This window comes from Thamnophis sirtalis, unplaced genomic scaffold (assembly GCF_051295495.1).
Source record: "Thamnophis sirtalis isolate CommonGarterSnake01/CBP01778 unplaced genomic scaffold, rThaSir2_p1.2 scaffold_3, whole genome shotgun sequence".
Classification (NCBI taxonomy): Eukaryota; Metazoa; Chordata; class Lepidosauria; order Squamata; family Natricidae; genus Thamnophis; species Thamnophis sirtalis.
In genome coordinates this window covers 124,639,187-124,658,768 of record NW_028261383.1, presented here as the reverse complement: position 1 = coordinate 124,658,768, position 19,582 = coordinate 124,639,187, and positions in this window count along the sequence as shown.

Genomic DNA, 19,582 nt, shown 5'->3' with positions numbered 1-19,582 from the left:
GGTTCTTAACCATAAAGATTCAAAAGTCCAAGACATGCATTGGGGTGTCATAAAAGCTCTGACTTTTTGTACTTGTGTCACAGTTGCCAAAGATGTCAGTGGCAGAGTGTGTGTGCATTGGGACATTTTCATACAATATGCTTTTTTATTTCTGGGTCCTCACACTGCAGATACCTAAGCTTGGATACATTGAGGGATCCTAAATGTCTAAAAACTGTGAAAATAGATGCAAAGGGTCTCCCTTCCATCTCTTCATTATCTCCAGATATCAATTATAAATCCCATCATAGATTAAAATAAGGGCATTTCACTGTATATCACAATTCCTGCCTTTCAATTCCCTATTTAGTTGATATGTGCTATCACCCTTTGTACAAATACATATGTGTACAGGCTTCTACAGCAGTGGTGGGATTCATTTTTTTCATTAAGTTATGTTGATGGGCACTCAAGTGCATGTGATAGCGTGCATGCGGGTGCTTTTAGCACCCGAGGCGAAAAAGGTTCGCCAACATTGAGCTAGGTGAATGGGTAGAAAGAAGAGAACATAAAAGAAGTGAAGTTTCTGAGAGACCAAGAGAAAATGGTTAGAAAAGGAGGAAAGGAGGGAAAGTATTTACTAGTAGAATAAAATGAAATATGTTAACACTGTTAATGGTATGTAGTTAATATGATGTGAGGGAAATAGGTTAATAATATTAATTGTAAATAATTAACTAAGTGAAATGTTTATTATGCAAAAATTAAATCTGAGGATACATGTTATCTATAGCAAAAGAGATGAAACCAGATGAAAATGAAACATTAAATTTGATTAATTTGGGGGGGGCGGGAAATAATATTGTTTATCTATGAAGAAGAAATTAAACTTAAGAGGGAAAATATGGAAAGAAAATAATATGGCTCAAATTGGAAACAGAAATATGAAGTAAAATGAATGATACATATGAGAAGATGTTAAGGGGGAAAACCCGGGCAACACTTTGTTTTCAAAATATGTAACAAAAAAAACCTTTATTTAAACAAAAAACCTATAGTAAGTTGAGGACTACCTGCATTTGGTATCATCTTTTTAGAATCCTTGATCAATGTCTCCCTGTGTCTAGATACTAGAAATGCATTTTTTCCCATACCTGTCAAGGAGAGAAAACAAACCAGTGTTGTGAAGTGGTTTAAGGCATCAGGTTTTAATCCGCCTTTGGCACAAAGCCAACTGGTGCCTCTGAGCTACTTGCTCTGTCTTAGCTCTTGAAAGGAGGCAACACAAAATCTTTGCCAAGAAAAGGGAGTTTGTTCAGAAATTAAAAACTGACTTGAAGGCACACACAAAAAGGCAATGTTTCTCCATTTCCATCAGTGTCCTAATTAGGGCACCATCAATGTCAGACTTTTTCGCATTCTTCAGTGAGTTACATTTATTTGCCAAATTACACTGTACCCTGAAAGAACGTCATCAGCTTTTCAAGTTTGATAGAAATAGTAACAAAAGGAGGGCAAAGGAGAACAAATTCACTGCTGTTCCAGTTAATCAGTTCTGAGATTATGCTTTGAAAACCAGCCAAAAGCACCTGAAAGGAAGAATGAAAACATTCATATAAGTCTATACTACTTTCTGGGCTCTCCCTACTGAAAGCTGTCAAGATCCTTTTCTTGCCAATAAAAAGCAGATTCTTGGTCATGGCCATTATCGATCATCTTATGTTTACAGCCCTCAAAATACCAAAGAAAGTGAATGATTTACTCCCAAATGGGCTGCCCCTGCCTGCATAGTCAAGATCCACATTACTTTCTCTGCTTTTTTCATGAGCCACAAGCAGAGAGAGAATTCAGTGGTGACATCTGAACTGAGCCCTTCTTTTTCTTTTAAGTTGGAGTGGAAACTCCCACCTCTGCTGAGACACAAGTGGATGAAAAGAAATATCCATTACCTCCCCCATCTAGCTTAGCTTTCAGTTCTAGGATGTCAGGTGCTGTTAGAGGCAAATTCAATTATTGATCCAAATATGTATAAAAGGGAAGTCTTCTTGAGTACAAGAGGAAGCACAGAAGGTTAATTATGTAGTACACTGTCCACTCTGCAGACATTCAAGTCATAGTCTGAATGAAGGAAATCAAGTCTGTGGATGAGGAAACATGTGGTCAGAGCTTATATTCAAACAGCTGAAATTAATTCCCAAAGATAGCTTGTCTAAATTAGAAGTGCATCTGAAATAAAGCTGTGAATTATTACAGGATTTAATCCCTTAATAAATCTGAGAGAATTATTATTTATGTGGTTCGCCAATAACTGATGTCCATGAAGTATTTTTTTTTCACCCTGGTCTTTACATTTCTTGAAGTTTAATTTTACAGAGAATATCATCTTAGCCTTCTATGAATTGATAGAAACAACTGTCTGCCTCGGATAAATTAATCTGATCATTCATTTCTGTTGAATTAAAGTAAAGCGATAGGATAACCTTTACCAGCTTATATCAAGATACTTTTACAGATATCAGATTGGTATAGCTACTGTTACAAATGGAACATGAGGAACAAAAGGTGAAAAGCCTCAGGATGAACAGCATGTCAAATCAACTTGCATGAACTTGGATAACTGACAAGGATACAGCTATCATTAACAGGTATAAAATAATTTTCATAGTAAGTAACTTACTATTTGCTTTATAAATATATTATATTCATCTTATGACATAAACACTGGTAAGGAGGTCAGGCGGCCAGGTGGGCCCTCTGGAGCACTGTACTGGAACGGTATCCAGGGCTCCGCGCTGGCTCCTGTACGTGCTACCCACCACTGTCATATGACTAGGGTTACGTGATTACTTTGAAACAAGAATTTGTTTTAGGCAATCTCCAGGTATTCTCAAACTGTCTTTAAATTCACAAAATAACTTGACTAGGAATTACATTCTTCTAACATACATGAACAGACTTTTCATTTAGCCTAGGCTGAGATCCTCATGGAGTTAAAAAAAAAAAGTTGATGGCCACAACCGTGTGATCAAAGATCTGCTTTGTTTTTACATGTGATGCATTTTAAAAAGGGGCATATTTGCAATTGTGCTATCTTGACTTTCTGACCACTTTCTGGTGCACATGCCCAAGTTGGTGTCCTGTCGCATTTGAGGAGAGCTTTGGGGAGATGACTGTCCTTCTCGGGGCTTGCAGGGGGTACCCTATCCCATCATTGGTTCCATGTCCAGCTATGAGAACTTCCTGGGACCTTGGGGATACCCTTGAGCTGCGATTTACTGCTTTGTAGCCGGAACATAATGAGTGAAATGGGGTGGTTGGCGGTGAAAGGAGAATGAAGAGCGTCAGCAGCTGCCAGCGTGGGTGTGGTCAGCGGCAGTGGCAGGACTCCCGTCCTGGGGTCTCTGCAGCCAGCGTGGGTATGGTTGTCGTTGGCGGGATGCCCATCCTGGGGTCTCTGAAGCCACTATGGGTGTGGTCAGCGGCAGTGGCAGCGGGACGCCTGGCTTGGGATCTCTGCAGCCTGCGTGGGTGTGCTCAGCAGCAGTGGGGGCGGGACGACCGGCTTGGGATCTCTGCAGCTGCCGCTCCCCACACCATGGTGTTATCTGATTGCTCCCCCCTCCTCCTTGCTTATGGACATGATAAATGGGATCAGAGGGGAGTGGCAGAGGCACATGGATATTGATGCCAGCAGAAGATGACTTTGGTAGTTGGCATGGGCATGGTTGGAGTGGGGGGGGGTCCTTCGTTCTGGCCCCCTCCGATATCACCGCCGTTGCCTGGGCCACCATACTGTGTCATTTGGCCCCTACTCTTGTGACAATATGGACTGGGCTAACGGAGTGCGGCCCTGGTGATGGATATGAGTGCAGCTGACGTGGATGGAGCCTAGCTGCTGGAGCTGTTGAAGTTGGAACAGCCGCTACTGCCACTGCTGTCCTCATCGCCGCCATTACTGGCTGCTTCACCACCTCGCAATTCATCATCTGCTACATTTTTGACATCTGGCAGTTATTCTTACATATTGTCCTTAACACCGACCATTGTTATGATAGACATAAGCTTCCCGCTATCCCCTTGAACACTGTTGGCTGCCCCCCCCATGGACATGACATCTCCTCGTTCCATCTCCCCGTGATGTCATTCCGTTTGATTGATGCCACACTCTCCTCTATGCTATACCGTGACAGAACTTTATTCCCTTCGGGTACTCCTCCTTTCCCAGGGATGGCCTTCTTGCCTATCAAGATGCTTCCTTAATGACGGATCTTGGGATCCTGAGAGGTGGCATGCAAAGAAGAGACTTCTTAGGGGTTTTTTACAGGGGTTTTTAAATCAATTTTTAAGGGGGGCGGGCGGGTTTGATTCAGATGGCTCAGACAGGCTTTGGGGGGGGGACTGCCAGGGCACAGGCCAGAGCTAACTAATGGGCGCGGATCAGGAGTGCTGGGAAGGGTTGGGATTCCGGGGGAGACATTAAGCCATTCCATTGGGGGGTTCACCATCACTACTGTTTGTGGGAGAGGCAGATATGGTGGGCGCTGAGGGCCAAATTATGTTTTGGGGATGCGGGTTCACTGTTTAAGAGCGATCACGCATTCCGACCCTCATCACCCTTCTCATACCCCGGTGCTTGGGATTACAGGACCCTGGTCTCTGGCTGGTGTCGCTTAACGCCAAGTCCGTGGTACATAAGGCTCCCCTCATTTACAACCTCATACAAGAGGGTAGAGCAGACCTGGCGTGCATTACGGAGACCTGGTTGGACCATGTGGGGGGTGTTCCCCTTAGTGAATTATACCCACCAGGCTTCTGGGCGTTTCACCAGCCGAGAGCCCAGGACAGGGGCAGGGGGTGGTGGCGGTGGTTATTAGGGAAAGTCTCGGACCTCAGGAGGTCACTGTGCCTCAGATAGGCGGGTGTGAGTCCCTTTTTGTGAAATGGGGCCTTGGAGTTCAGGTGGGCCTTTTTGTTATGTACCTGTCACCCTGCTACGTTTCATCGGCCCTGCCGGAGCTGCTAAATATGTTAGCTGGATTGGCGGTTGATTTCCCCAGGCTTATGATCCTGGGGGATTTCAATCTGCCTTCCATTGGCGAGACATCTGAGTCAGCTCAGGAGTTCATGGCTTCCATGTTGGCTATGGACCTAACTCAGTTAATTCAAGACCCCACCCATAATGGGGGGGACACGCTCGACCTGATTTTTGTCTCTGGGCAGTGGATGAATGATCTAGATTTAGGGGATATTTCTATCCAACCCTTGTCATGGTCGGATCATTTCCTCATCAGGCTTGACTTCCATACTGCTACCCCTCACCGCAGGGAGGTGGAACCAACTAGATGGTTCCGCCCCAGGCGCCTGATGGACCCTGAAAGGTTCCTGATGGAGCTTGGGACTTTTCCTGAATCCCTTGCTCACAACTCGACCGAAACCCTAGTGGAAGCCTGGGATAGGGCAGCCACTGGGGCCTTGGATCGTGTTGTGCCTTTGCGGCCTCTGACCCGGTGTAGATCCCGGGTAGCTCCCTGGTTTACCGAGGAGCTCCGGGAGATGAAATGCCGGAAAAGATGCCTAGAGAGGTTTTGGAGGGCCAGCTGGTCCGAATCTGATTGAACACTAGTAAGAATTCATATTTAATCCTACTTAGTGGCGATAAAAGCGGCAAAATGACAACATTTTTCTGCTCTTATCGCGTTCACAGATAACTGCCCAGCCACCCTGTTTAGGGTGACCCGTTCCTTACTTAACCAAGGAACTGGGAAAGACCTCTTGCAGAATAGAGCTGAAGAATTTGTTCAGTATCTGCAGGATAAAATCACTCAGTTCCGGACAGGCTTGGACTCTGACTGGGTAAATTTGGGCGGGTCTACGGTGATGAATCTTGTTGGAGACCATCTGGGATGAGTTTGACCCTGTGACCCCCGAGGGCATGGACAGGATTATGGGGAGACTTGTGTGCTGGACCCGTGTCCCTCTTGGTTAGTCTCGGCTTCCCGGGAGGTGATACGAGGCTGGCTCCAGGCGATTACCAACACTTCGTTGAGAGAGGGTTCTTTCCTACCACCTTGAAGAAGGCGGTAGTGAGGCCCCTCCTTAAGAAGCCTTCCCTGGACCCAGCTTCTTTAGGCAACTATCGTCCGGTTTCCAACCTTCGCTTTGTAGCAAAGGTTGTCGAGAGTGCGGTAGCACATCAGCTTCCCCAATACCTGGATGAAGCTGTCTACCTGGATCTGTTTCAGTCAGGTTTCAGGCCCGGATACAGCACGGAGACGGCATTGGTCACGTTGGTCGATGATCTCTGGCGGGCCCAGGACAGGGGCTGCTCCTCTGTCCTGGTCCTATTAGACCTCTCAATGGCTTTTGATAACATCAACCATGGTATTCTATTGCGACAAGTCGGGGGTTGGGAGTGGGGGGCACCATTTTACAGTGGTTCTCCTCCTACCTGTTGGATCGGTCCCAGTTTGTGTTGACTGGAGGGCAGGGATCGACCCTGAGGTGCGTCACTTGTGGGGTGCCCCAGGGGTCGGTTCTCTCACCCCTCCTGTTCAACATATATATGAAACCACTGGGTGAGATCATCCGTGGTTTTGGGGTATGGTATCATCAATATGCTGATGATACCCAACTTTTCATCTCTACCCCAAACCACCCAAACGATGCCCTCGACATGATGTCCCGATGCCTGGAGGCTGTGTGGATCTGGATGGGGAGGAACAGGCTCAAGCTCAATCCCTTCAAGACTGAGTGGCTGTGGTTTCCGTCATCCCGATTTGTGCATCTTGTTCCATCTTTGATGATAGGGGGAGAAATTTTAGCCCCCTCAGAGAGGGCCCGCAATCTGGGAGTCCTCCTGAATACGCAGCTTAGTTTAGAAGAACACCTGACGGCCGTGACCAGGGGGGCCTTTTACCAGGTTCGCCTGGTACATCAGTTGCGCCCCTTCCTAGATCGGGATGCTCTGTGCACAGTCACTCATGCCCTCGTCCTTTCTTGCCTGGACTACTGTAACACTCTCTATTTGGGGCTGCCCTTGAAGAGCATCCGGAGGCTTCAACTGGTCCAAAATGCGGCTGCACGGGTTATCATGGGGGCACGTAGATCCTGAAAAGAGCCAAGGTGGCGCAGTGGTTAAATGCAGCACTGCAGGCTACTGCTAGATCAGCAGGTCAGCGGTTCAAATCTCACCGGCTCAGGGTTGACTCAGCCTTCCATCCTTGCGAGGTGGGTAAAATGAGGACCCAGATTGTTGGGGGCAATATGCTGACTCTCTGTAAACCGCTTAGAGAGGCCTGAAAGGCCTATGAAGCGGTATATAAGTCTACTGCTATTGCTATTGCTATATTGCTCCCATGTTGCACCCCTTTATGCGGCTTGCACTGGTTGCCGGTTGTCTTCCAGGTGCGATTCAAGGTACTAAATATGACCTTTAAAGCGCTCCATGGCTTAGGCCCAGGATCACCTACTGCCACCAGTAGCCTCCCATTGTCCAGTGCGATCTCATAGAATTGGCCTCCTCAGGGTGCCGTCGGCCAGACAATGTCGGCTAGCGACCCCCAGGGGAGAACTTTCTCTGTGGGAGCGCCTTCCCTCTGGAATGAGCTGACCCTGGAGCTTCATATAATCCCTGACCTCCGGTCCTTCCGATGCGCCCTAAAAAGTTGGCTTTTCCAGCAAGCCAGCCTGGCCTGAACAAAACAAAATAAATTATTGATTATTGTTAATTTTAATCATTTTTTTAAAATGTTATTGTTAATCTTAATTGGGTTTGTTTTTTGGATATTCTATCTAATTTTTTTAACTTTTGTAATATGTGTTTTTTTAATGTTGCACGCCGCCCTGAGTCCTTGGGAGAAGAGTGGCATATAAATCCAATAAATCAAACCAAACCTCCACCTGCAGAGAGCCCCTGGTTTGAATATTTATAAAGGTTGGGTTTCACTTCTTCAAACTTCAAATAAGTTGTTCCAGACTCATTCTACAGTGTATTTGGGCCAGAACTAGAGCAAAAATACATTGAATTAAACCACAATCCATGCCCTGGCTAAACGTGTTATTATACACTGCAACAATTTCCTAATAGTTTATTAATTTACGCTCAGCAAAAATTGTTCTTTGGCCTGGTCTTTTCCAATCCAGAAAATTCTCTCTCCAAATCTCCAAGGATTCATGAGGCACCCAAGCCAGGGTCTTCTCTGGATCTTTCCTCTCTGGGTGAAAGTGATAAATTATTAAAAGATAAGATTGCTATTGTTGGGAGTGGGGAGTTGAGCCCATGGACTGGAGAGCACACTGTTATTGGAGTAGGTCACAAAGTGACTTCTTTGGAAACAACTAATTTGCTCATAAAATATTACATGCTAGGTGTGATCAGTTGGTGGAATTCATTTTTTTAAAAAATATCAGTTCTGTGGGCGTGGCTTGGTGGGCGTGGCAGGGGAAGGATACTATAAAATCTCCATTCCCTCCCCACTCCAGGGGAAGGTTACTGCAAAATCCCTATTTTCTCCTGATCAGCTGGGACTTGGGAAACAGAGAATAGATGGGGGTGAGGCCAGAGGTGGTACTTACCAGTTCTCTGAACTACTCAAAATTTCCACTACCAGTTCTCCAGGACTGGTCAGAACCTGCTGAATACCCCCTTTTGGTGTGACCAGTTCCAAAGCATTCGGGTTACCACATATGATCTGCAAACATCTGGATGAAAAACAAAAACAGAGGAAAAACATAGTCTTAATTACCATCTAGTGGTCATCTGGATTTTTGCAAGCCATGTCTGTGAACCTTGAAGAACAGCAACTTACCTGAAAGCAATCAGGGAACACCTCACCTCCTCTGCTTTCTCCATAGGGTTCTTTTTACCATTACATTTCTCTGTTGTGTATGGAGACACAAAATATACCAGGCGCATCCATTGATCACTTTTAGTTTCTAAATATACTTAAGGTGACCTAAAAATATAGAAAGAGTTTGGTTTAGACTAGTGGTTAAGCCACCAGGCTAGAAACCAGACACTGAGTTCTAATCCTGATTTAGGCATGAAAGCCGGCTGGGTGACTTTGAGCCACTCACTTTTTCTTAGCCCAACTCACTTCATAGGATTGTTGCTGTGGGGAAAACAGGAGGAGGAAGGAATATTACGTATGTTGGCTGCCTTGAGTTATTTATAAAAATAAAGGGGGAGGGGAATAAAAAATATAAAATAATGCTGAATATTTTTTTTTAATTTTTAAAATATTTTTATCGAATACATTTTGAACAGAATTTTAAAAAGTACAAATTTTGAAGTAAGGAAGAATCAAGAAAAGTAATAAAACCAAAACAGAAATATACAAAAAGATTCTAAAGAAACAGATTTTTATCTTCATGACAGCAGTTTTACCTTTTCTCTTTCTAATGTGACCATGATTTTCTTTTCATAAGCTATCTATTCTAACATCAAAATCATAATTCACAAATTCTTTTTTTTCCAGCTCTGGTCATTAATAAGAGTCTTTTAATTTTCATGCAAATTAAAAGAGAGACTAGGCTTACCCTGAGGGTCACAATCAAAAAAGGCAAGATATTGTACACAAATAAAGAGGAGTGAGTGGGGGAAAACGCGACATCACTTCTTTTATGCTTGGAAATAATATGCTGCATGTTTAATTCAAGTTGATCTTCTCTTGCAGTTATTCTTGTTTTAATAGTTCTTGCTCTTGTTTGAGGGATGAGTCCAGAGGCATCTGCTTTTCAATTCTAGGACAATTGTCAATAGAGTTTTATAGTTCAATCTGGCTGGATCTGCAATTAATTTAACAGACTTGGAAGCGAGGTCTTCTAATCCAACCCCCTTCTCGAGCAGGATAACTATATCATTCCAGACAAATGGCTGTCCAATCTCTTCTTGAAAGCCTCCAGTGATGGAGCATCCACAACTTCTGAATGCAAGCTGCTCCACTGGTTAATTGTTCTCACTGTTAGGAAATTTCTCCTTACTTCTAGGTTGCTTCTCTTGATTAATTTCCATCCATTGCTTCTTGTCTTGCTTTCTGGTCCTTTGGAGAATAGGTTGATTCCCTCTTTTTTGTGGCAGCCAGTCCCTCAAATATTGGAACATTGCTATCATGACACCCCTAGTCCTTCTTCTCACTAGACTAAGAAACTCTTGAGTCTACATTTAAAAGATGCGCTAGCTGGGGATTATGAAGCCTTGCACATCTGAAATACACTAAACTGGAAACATTTAAAAACTTGTTCTTGAAATGAGAACATGTGGGAATAATGATGCATAACTAACCATGGGGACCAATATAGAAGAGAAGAGAATAAGCGTTGGAATTGGAGGTCTTCTAATCCAGTCCCTGCCTAGGTAGGAAACCCTACACCACTTCAGACAAATGGTTATCCAACATCTTCTTCAAAACTTCCAGTGTTGGAGCATTTGTACATGTTGTGCACAGTACTCTGACAGTAAAGGTTTGAATTGAATTGAATTTACAACTTCTGGAGGCATGTTGTTTCACTGATTAATTGTTCTAACTGCCAGGAAATCTTTCCTTAGTTCTAGGTTGGATCTCTCCTTGATTAGTTTCCACCCATTGCTTCTAGTTCTACCCTCAGGTACTTTGGAGAATAGCTTGACTCCCTCTTTTTTGTGGCAACCCTTGAGATATTGGAACACTGCTATCATGTCACCCCTAGTCCTTCTTTTCATTAAACTAGACATATCCAGTTCCAGCAACCATTCTTTATATGTTTTATTCTCGAGTCCCCTAATCATCTTTGTTGCTCTTCTCTGCACTTTTTCTAGAGTCTCAACATCTTTTTTACATTGTGGAGACCAAAATTGGTTGCAGTGTGTGGTTTACCAAGGCATTATAAAATTGTTAGATACTTGTTCTAACTACAGTGGTTTCCACCAAGGTCCTCTGTTCCGGCAGGTTTAAATCCTATTGGTCGAAGGGTCTGACAGCTCCCTATGAAAGGGCTGCTCAACCTTCGCTGGATTTTTCTCACTTGTTGTACTTAATAAAGAGCTGTTGTTACCATTAAGCCTGTGTGTGCCTATCCATTACCCAATCTAACAAAAATGGTATTAACACTTCTCATGATCTTGATTCTGTCCCTCTGTTTATGCAGCCTAGAACTGTATTGGCTTTTTTGGCAGCTGCAGTACACTGCTGGCTCATATTTAAATGGTTGTCCACTAGGACTCCAAAATCCCTCTCATAGTTACTACTATTGAGCAAGGTACCATATATACTGTACCTGTGTGTTTTGTTTTTCTTGCCTAAATGTAGAACCTTACTCTTTTCACCATTGAATTTCATTTTGTTAGGTAGTGCCCAATGTTCAAATCTGTCAAGATCCTTCTATATCTTAAGCTTATCTTCCGGAGTGTTGGCTATTCCTGCTAGCTTGGTGTCGTCTGCAAATTTGATGAGTTCCCCATCTATCCCCTCATCGAAATCATTGATGAACATGTTGAAGAGTACTGGGTCTAAAACAGAGCCCTGGGGTACCCAATTTGATCTAGCAGTGGCATCCAGAATAACAGAGTTGGAAGAAACTTTGAAGGTCTTCTAGTCCAACCCCCTGCTCAGGCAGGAACTCCTATACCATTTCAGACAAATAGTTGTCCAATCTTTTTTTTAAAAAAAACTTCCAGTGTTGGAGCACCCACAACTTCTGGAGGCAAGCTGGTTCATTGATTAATTGTTCTGTCAGGAAATTTCTCCTTAGTTCTAGGCTGGTCCTCTCCTTGATTAGTTTCCATCCATTACTTCTTGCCCTGCTTTCAGGTGCTTTGGAGAATAGGTTGAGCCCCACTTCTTCGTCACAGCCTTGGAACTATGGGAAGTTATCATCCAGCCCTCTCCCAGAAAAATGAAATATCCTAGGAAATATTGAAAAGGCAGAATATTTCTCTGGATGTGAAAAGAAACATGTTTTAAAAGACAGAATAGTTGCCTATAGCTTTCTGCCCATCCTCAGCTAATGGGCCATTAAGATGGCCAGGCTAGCCCACTTTACATAATAAAGACTTCTCCTCACTGCAGCTGTAGGGGGAAGGGATATTACTCAACTGACCACAAGGCAACTGAGAACTCATCACAGCCTAGAGAGTAGACCCCTGCATGGCACCATGGCAGTCTGACAACCAGTCAGAATACATTTCTTACACAGGAACAGGAAACAGAGAGGTGGGACTAAACAGGGTATAAAAAGCCTAGCAAGCCCCTCCCTCGGCCCTTCTCTCTTCTTCTCCATCAACATTGAAACATGTGGTCACCTTTTCTGTACAGGGCTCAAGCCATGTGGCCCTGTCCAACAATAAACCATCTTTCCAAGCAGCCTCCATGTCTCCAGTGTCTTCTTCCCCACTTGGAGCTGAACCCAGAAGGATATTTCTTTCAACAGAACATTGCTATCATGTCACCCCTAGTCCTTTTTTTAGCCATACCCAGCTTAAATCAAGGCTCCTCCACATCTGTGTGATGACACTTCTTCCTTTATGTGCCACAACTATTCTGTGCTTAACGTTTGACTGGATGAATCCTATCACCCATTTCATTCCACCTATGACTGCATAATAATGACTTATTGCTTGTAACCTTACGATTTATACTGATAGTGATTGTTTCCTTATTGTTTATTTGTACCCTATGACTATCATTAAGTGTTGTACCTTATGATTCTTGACTAGGGTGACCAGACGTTCCGCATCTGGCGGGACAGGCACGATTTTTCATCATTTTTCCCGCATCCCGCCCGCTTCTCAAAAAACCCCGCTTTATTTTGGACGCTCGCTGGCTCCCCCGCCCATCATCAGCTGCCGCTAGCCCGCTCGTTCCGTTCCCCCATCTATTCTATCTACACTAAAAATCTAAGCCAGCCCAGCCTGCCGCTCACTGATTGGCCTGGATTCCAGCCAATCAGTGAGCTGGCTGGGATGGAAAACTTTAAGCACGCACGAGGCATGCTTAAAATTTTCCATCCCAGCCAGCTCACTGATTGGCTGAAGTCCGCGTAAGCACGCCGCGCAAGTCGCGACTCTCACAAGTCTCCATTTCATTTCGCCTTCGCCGTTTGCTTTTGGTGCACTGCCCTGGTTAGTAACTCCGGTGCCGGTGGGAATCGGGAGGCTTCGCCGCTTCGGGTGGGCGGCGGCGGCCTTTAGCAAGGGAAGGGAAGGCCTTCCCTTGCAAGCTATTCATGAGAGGAACTGGGGGGGGGACCGGGCAACCTGAGAGAGGGGAAGAAGATCGTCCCTCCTCGCAACTCCCCAGATTTTGGAAGCTGGGTGTGTGTGGAAGGCGGGTTTTTTGAGGAAAGTGCTTGGTCGCCCCTGTTAGCCGCAGCCCCAGACAGAGGAGCGGAGCCCGAGCTTTCATCGCCGTCCCTGCCAATCGCAGCGGGGAAGCCGGCATCGAGTTTTCGGTGATTCCGAAGTGCACTAACTCTGCTTGGAGCCTCTGGGATAATCGTTGGCGGGTGGGGGAAGCGAGGGTGGGGAGGCAGAGATGAGAAGTGAGAGCTCTCATCAAGCGAAGCATCCCCAAAGCGAAGGACAGGCGGGAAGCCCTTGACCAGCATGTGAGAAGGCAGGCTGGAAGTGGCCGCAGAAGGGAAAAGAGGTGGCCACGTGTATCGGTTCTCCTTGCGGTAGATAAGGGAGGTTCGTAGCAAGGGTCCGCCGGCAGGTAGGCTTGGGCGGGGCGAAGGCCTCAGGTCGGGGGAGCGAGAATGGGCGGGGAGGAAACGGAGCCGAGCCCGGGGAAAGCAGCGAGACTAGCGGCGAGGAAGCCACGGTGCCTGCCCTCCAGCTCAATGGATACCTGGGCGGTAAACTCATGGTATAAGGGTTGGCCGGCTGGGGGTGGGGGTGGCTGCTGCCGAGGCCTCCAGCCTTGCAATCCTGGGCGGGGAAGGCGAAGGTTCGCTCCGGAGCTGCAGAAGACCGTTGCACCGGGAAGCCTCCGCCCCGGGGATCCCCCGCTCCACCCATTCGGATTACCCCCAAACCCAAAGGACCCTGGGCGCAGGGGTGTAGGCCAGGGAAGACGGGGTTTGGGGGCTCGGAGGAGGAAGGGGCGATCTCCGCCTCCATTCGTCTGTCCCGTTGCAGAGCTCCTCCCGGGGGAGGGGGAGGCAGTGAGTGTGCTGATCCCCGTTTGCAAGGGAAGCGCCGCTGCCCACCCGATTCCCACCACCGGAGTTACTCACTCACGTGAAGCTGCCCGCCCTTCCCTTTTTCTTTAAACGAGCTTCAGTTTCCAAGGGGGGGGAAAAGCTTTATGTGCCAGGATTATTGAGTTCCTCGTCAATTGAGATCCGCCCACGATCAGGGGCAACTGAGGCATCTGCAAAGGCGTCACATTGCCACCACCCATGTTCACGAGACGCCAGGCATCGCAGGGCGCAGAGGAACCCAGCAGACAGATGGGAGACCGGGGGGGGGGAGAGAAGGAGATCCCGTCCAGGGTAAAAAGAGGGGAAAGCGGAGAGCCTACCCTGGACGGGATCTCTTCTTTCCCCATCTCCGTTTCCTCCCCGCCAATTCTCGCTCCCCCGACCTTAGGCATTCGCCCCGCCCAAGCCTACCTGCTGGCGGACCCTTGCTACAAACCTCGCTTATCTACCGCTTTGCATTTAGCCCTCACTTCTCATCTCTACCTCCCCGGCTCAGCTCCGCCCTCACTTCCCCCACCCGCCAACGATCATCCCAGAGGCTCCAAGCAGAGACTGAAGGAAGACCGCATTTCAGTTAGCGCACCTCGGAGTCACCGAAAACTCGATGCTGGCTTCCCCGTGTTTTGTTTGTAGCGAAGAATAAACTGACAGTTGGTCGGAGGGAAGGTGGTGGTGGGGATGGAGGCTGAGTGTCCAAGGAAGCCAACCTAGACAGGCATCGCAGGGCGCAGAGGAACCCAGCAGACAGACGGGAGACCAGGGGGGGGGGGAGGAAGAGATCCCGTCCAGGGTAGGCTCTCCGCTTTTCCCTCTTTTTACCTTGGACAGGATCTCTTCCTCCCCCCCCCCCGGTCTCCCGTCTGTCTGCTGGGTTCCTCTGCGCCCAACTGGCAACGGTCAATTCCAGACCCTCTAACTGGTAAATAGACCTGAGGCCATAAGTGGAATTCCTCCAGCAGGGAGGATTTGAACTTTGGGGTCCAGCGGAGGAGAAAGTAGGCAGAAAGTGAGCAGAATTCCAGAGGGCTGATCCAGACACAGCTGCGGCGCGGAGGGTGGTTCTTGCACTCCGAGCTAGCCTGCCCGCTTCCTCTTGCCCATCCGCCGCCGAGAACTCAGAGGCGGGCAGCTGCTGAGAAGTCTTGGGCTTGGAGACAGAGCGCGCTTCCCTCCGGCCTTTTCCTTCTCGGCTCTCGGGCTCCGGCAGTCTCCGGAGTCTCCGGATTGTAGACGAGGGGGCAGACCTGGCATGTATTACTGAAACATGGCTGGGCACGGAGGGAGGAGTCCCCCTCGTAGAGCTGTGCCCAGACGGGTTTCAGGTGCTTCATCAGCCGAGAGCCCAGGGAAGGGGTGGCGGTGTGGCTATTGTAGTCCGGGAGTCTTTAGTTCCTCGTAGGATCCCTGCTCCGGAGCTTGTCGGGTGTGAGTCCCTGCTAGTGAAGTTGGACCTCAAGGGTCAAGCGGGTTTGCTGCTAACGTACCTGCCTCCCAACTGCGTTGCAGCGGCCCTCCCTGCGCTCCTCGAGTCAATAGCCGAGCTAGCAATTGAGTTCCCTAGACTAATGGTTCTGGGGGACTTCAATTTGCCTTCGCTCGGTGAACACTCGGATGGAGCGCAGGAGTTCATGGCCTCCATGACAGCCATGGGCCTGACCCAGGTAATTCGAGGCCCTACCCACTTGGCAGGACATACACTCGACCTCGTATTCCTCTCGGAGCAGTGGAGTTATGATCTTGGTCTGAGGGGAAATGAGATCATTCCCCTGTCGTGGTCAGACCACTACCTACTGAGGCTAGACTTCCGGAGGCCAAACCCCCACCGTAGGGAGGAGGAACCGACCAGGTGGTTCCGCCCCAGGCGACTGATGGACCCTGTTAGGTTCCAGACGGAGCTTGGGGTCATTCCAGATGCTCTCGCCCACAGTTCGGCGGAGACTATTGCTGCGGCCTGGCACTCGGCGGCATCAGAGTCTCTTGACCGAATTGCGCCACTACGGCCCCTCCGGGTCAGCGGCTCGCGGAGACCCCCTTGGTTCACCGAGGAGCTCCGCGAGATAAAGCGCCGGAGGAGACGCCTAGAGCACCGGTGGAGATCCGACAGGTCCGTATCGAACCGAGCACTGTTGACAGCTTGCACCAAGGAGTATATTTGGGCATTGAGAACCGCCAAAAGATCACACATTGCCTCCTTGGTAGCGTCCGCCGAGTCTCGCCCAGCCGCCCTGTTCAGGATAACCCGCTCCCTCCTAAATAGGAGGGAGACGGGGAACCCCCTGCAGGGTAAGGCTGAGGAATATAGTCAGTTCTTGGCGGACAAAATTGCTCGGTTTCGATCGGAACTGGACTCCACCCCTGCAGATCCAGCCGGGACACAGGGGAATAACTTGGTAGACCATCTCTGGGTTGAGTTTCAGGATGTTGCCTCTGGGGATGTGGACAAGGCTATGCGAGCTGTGAGTTCCTCCACCTGCATACTGGACCCGTGTCCCTCTTGGCTGACTGCCAACAGCAGAGAGGTGACACGAGGCTGGATCCAGGCGGTTGCTACCGCCTCTCTTCGGGAGGGACACCTCCCCACCGCGCTTAAGGCGGCGGTGGTGAGGCCCCTCCTGAAGAAACCGTCCTTGGATCCAGCAGTTCTTAACAACTATCGTCCAGTCTCCAACCTCCCCTTTCTGGGGAAGGTTGTTGAGAAGGTGGTGGCCTTACAGCTTCAGCGTACCTTGGAGGAAGCTAACTACCTTGACCCCTTCCAGTCTGGCTTCAGGCCCGGTTACAGCACTGAAACCGCTTTGGTCGCATTGACCGATGATCTCTGGAGAGCCAGAGATGGAGGCTATGCGTCCATCCTGGTTCTCCTCGACCTCTCAGCGGCTTTCGATACCATCGACCATGGTATCCTTCTGCGACGACTGCGGGAGGTGGGGGTGGGCGGCACTGTTTTACAGTGGTTCTCCTCCTACCTCTCGGACAGGTCGCAGTCGGTGTTGGTGGGGAGGGAGAGATCGTCCCCGAGGCCCCTAACCTATGGGGTGCCGCAGGGCTCGGTTCTGTCCCCCCTGCTATTTAACATATACATGAAACCGCTGGGCGAGATCATTCGGAGGCACGGGATTAAGTACCATCAATATGCGGACGATACGCAGTTGTATCTGTCCGCCCCGTGCCAACTCAATGAAGCGGTGGACGTGATGAACCGGGGCCTTGAGGCTGTTAAAGACTGGATGAGAGCTAACAAACTGGTACTCAACCCGGAAAAGACCGAATGGCTGTTGTGTTTTCCTCCCAAAAATTTGGCTAACGTTCCATCAATCAGGCTGGGGGGGCAAAATTTATCCCCCTCAGATAGGGTCCGCAACTTGGGAGTCCTCCTGGATCCACAGCTGAGTTTTGACCACCACTTGTCGGCTGTGACCAGGGGGGCATTTGCCCAGGTTCGCCTGGTGCGCCAGTTGCGGCCCTACCTGAACCGGGAGGCTCTCACAACAGTCACTCGAGCCCTTGTGATCTCTAGGCTGGAATACTGCAATGTGCTCTACATGGGGCTGCCCTTGAAGAGCATCCGGCGACTTCAGCTAGTCCAGAACGCGGCCGCGCGAGTGATCATGGGCGCACCACGGTTCGCCCATATAACACCAATCCTCCGTGAGCTGCGCTGGCTACCTGTTGATCGTCGGGTGCACTTCAAGGTCTTACTTACCACCTATAAAGCGCTCCATGGTAGTGGATCTGACTATTTGAGAGACCGCCTCCTGCCAATTACCTCCCTGCGTCCCATCAGATCGCACAGAGTAGGCCTCCTCCGAATTCCATCCGCCAGCCAGTGCCGACTGGCGACTACGCGGAGGAGAGCCTTCTCAGTTGCAGCTCCGACATTATGGAACAACCTCCCCGTGGAGATCCGTACCCTCACCACAGTCCAGGCCTTCCACACAGCCCTCAAGAACTGGCTATCCCGTCAGGCCTGGGGATAGGATTACTCTAACCCCGCCCGAATGTTGAGTGAATGTTGTGTTTATACGATTAATTTTCTTTTAATCACGATTCTTTTCTTTTTAAGTCTTGTCTCGCACTCCCTTCCCTTATTGTTGTAAGCCGCCCTGAGTCCCCTCAGGGAAAAGGGCGGCATATAAATTTCCAATAAAATCTAAAATCTAAATCTAAGCCCTCGCATGCAGAACTTCGGGGGGAAATGCGCGGCGGCGTCCAGTTGAAGAGCGAGGCGCGCTTGAGGGCGCTGCAGGCCTGGGGAGTGGGGGAGCGGGAGGAGCGCTGGTGGTTTGTTTTTGGGGTGGGGGGCGCGATGGGGAAGGGGGTGACTGCGCGGACAGGCTCAGAGGCGGATACGCCTGGCAGTCAGTGGGGACGGTGCCAAGGGGGGTTGCGCTGGGAAAGTGCGGCGTGCGGCGGACCGTGCAAGCTCTCTCCCTCCGTTTTGGTGGAAGGACAGCAGTGGCGGGGTGGCGTTTTGTCCCGAGAACGGGCTGCTCAGCGAGAGGAAAGGGGGCTCCTTGAGAAGCAAGAGCAGGGAAGAGGTGGAGCAGTCGCAGAATTCCTTGACACTCGCTTTTTTTTAACCCAGCCTACCTCGTAGGGTTGTTGTTACGGGGCTAGACTAGGAAAGGCAGCCTCTCTCCCGTTTTCAAGAAAAAGTAAGGATGTCCATCTGGTAGAACAACCACCTGTGTAATTTGGTGGCGATCCGCGAACGTTCAAGCCATGTAATGCGTGGGAAGGCATAGAATAAAGTTAGCATACTTGAAGTGAAATAGGCTTTGGTTATGTTTAGGTTACATTAGCTAAAATGTGCCAATACCATCCTTGTTGGTAAGAATTGTTGTCATGTTAGAAGAATGACTAAGGCTGACAGCCTAATCTACTCTGTATTAAATAAATAAAATGGATGGAAGGAAATGAAAGAATACAGAAAAGGTTGGTGAGGCATTTAGTGGCCTATGGATGAGAATGGTGGCTGTTTAGTAAGAAAATATGTTTGGAATGTGCATATATATTCATATGTGGCCATAGCAAAATAATAAATAGAAATAAAAAAGCATGATTGATTTTTACTGTTTTTGATGAAAGTGAGAGGATTAGTGAAGGCTTGGTGCAGCAAGGATCCCACTATCTTACTATTTTATTTTTCTTTATGTACACTGAGAGCATATTCACCAAAGACAAATTCCTTGTGTGTCCAATCACACTTGGCTAATAAACTATTCTATTCTATTTTACTCTACTCTATTCATTTCTATTTCAATTCTAACAAGGAGTTTAGCTTCTCTCTTGAAAATGTAAGCTGGCATAAGGCATTATAATGCAAGCCTCAAACAGTTCATTTAGTGACCAAAGTTACAATGGCATTGAAAAAAGTGTCTGATCACCATTTTCACACTTAGCGACCGTTGCAGCATCCTCATGG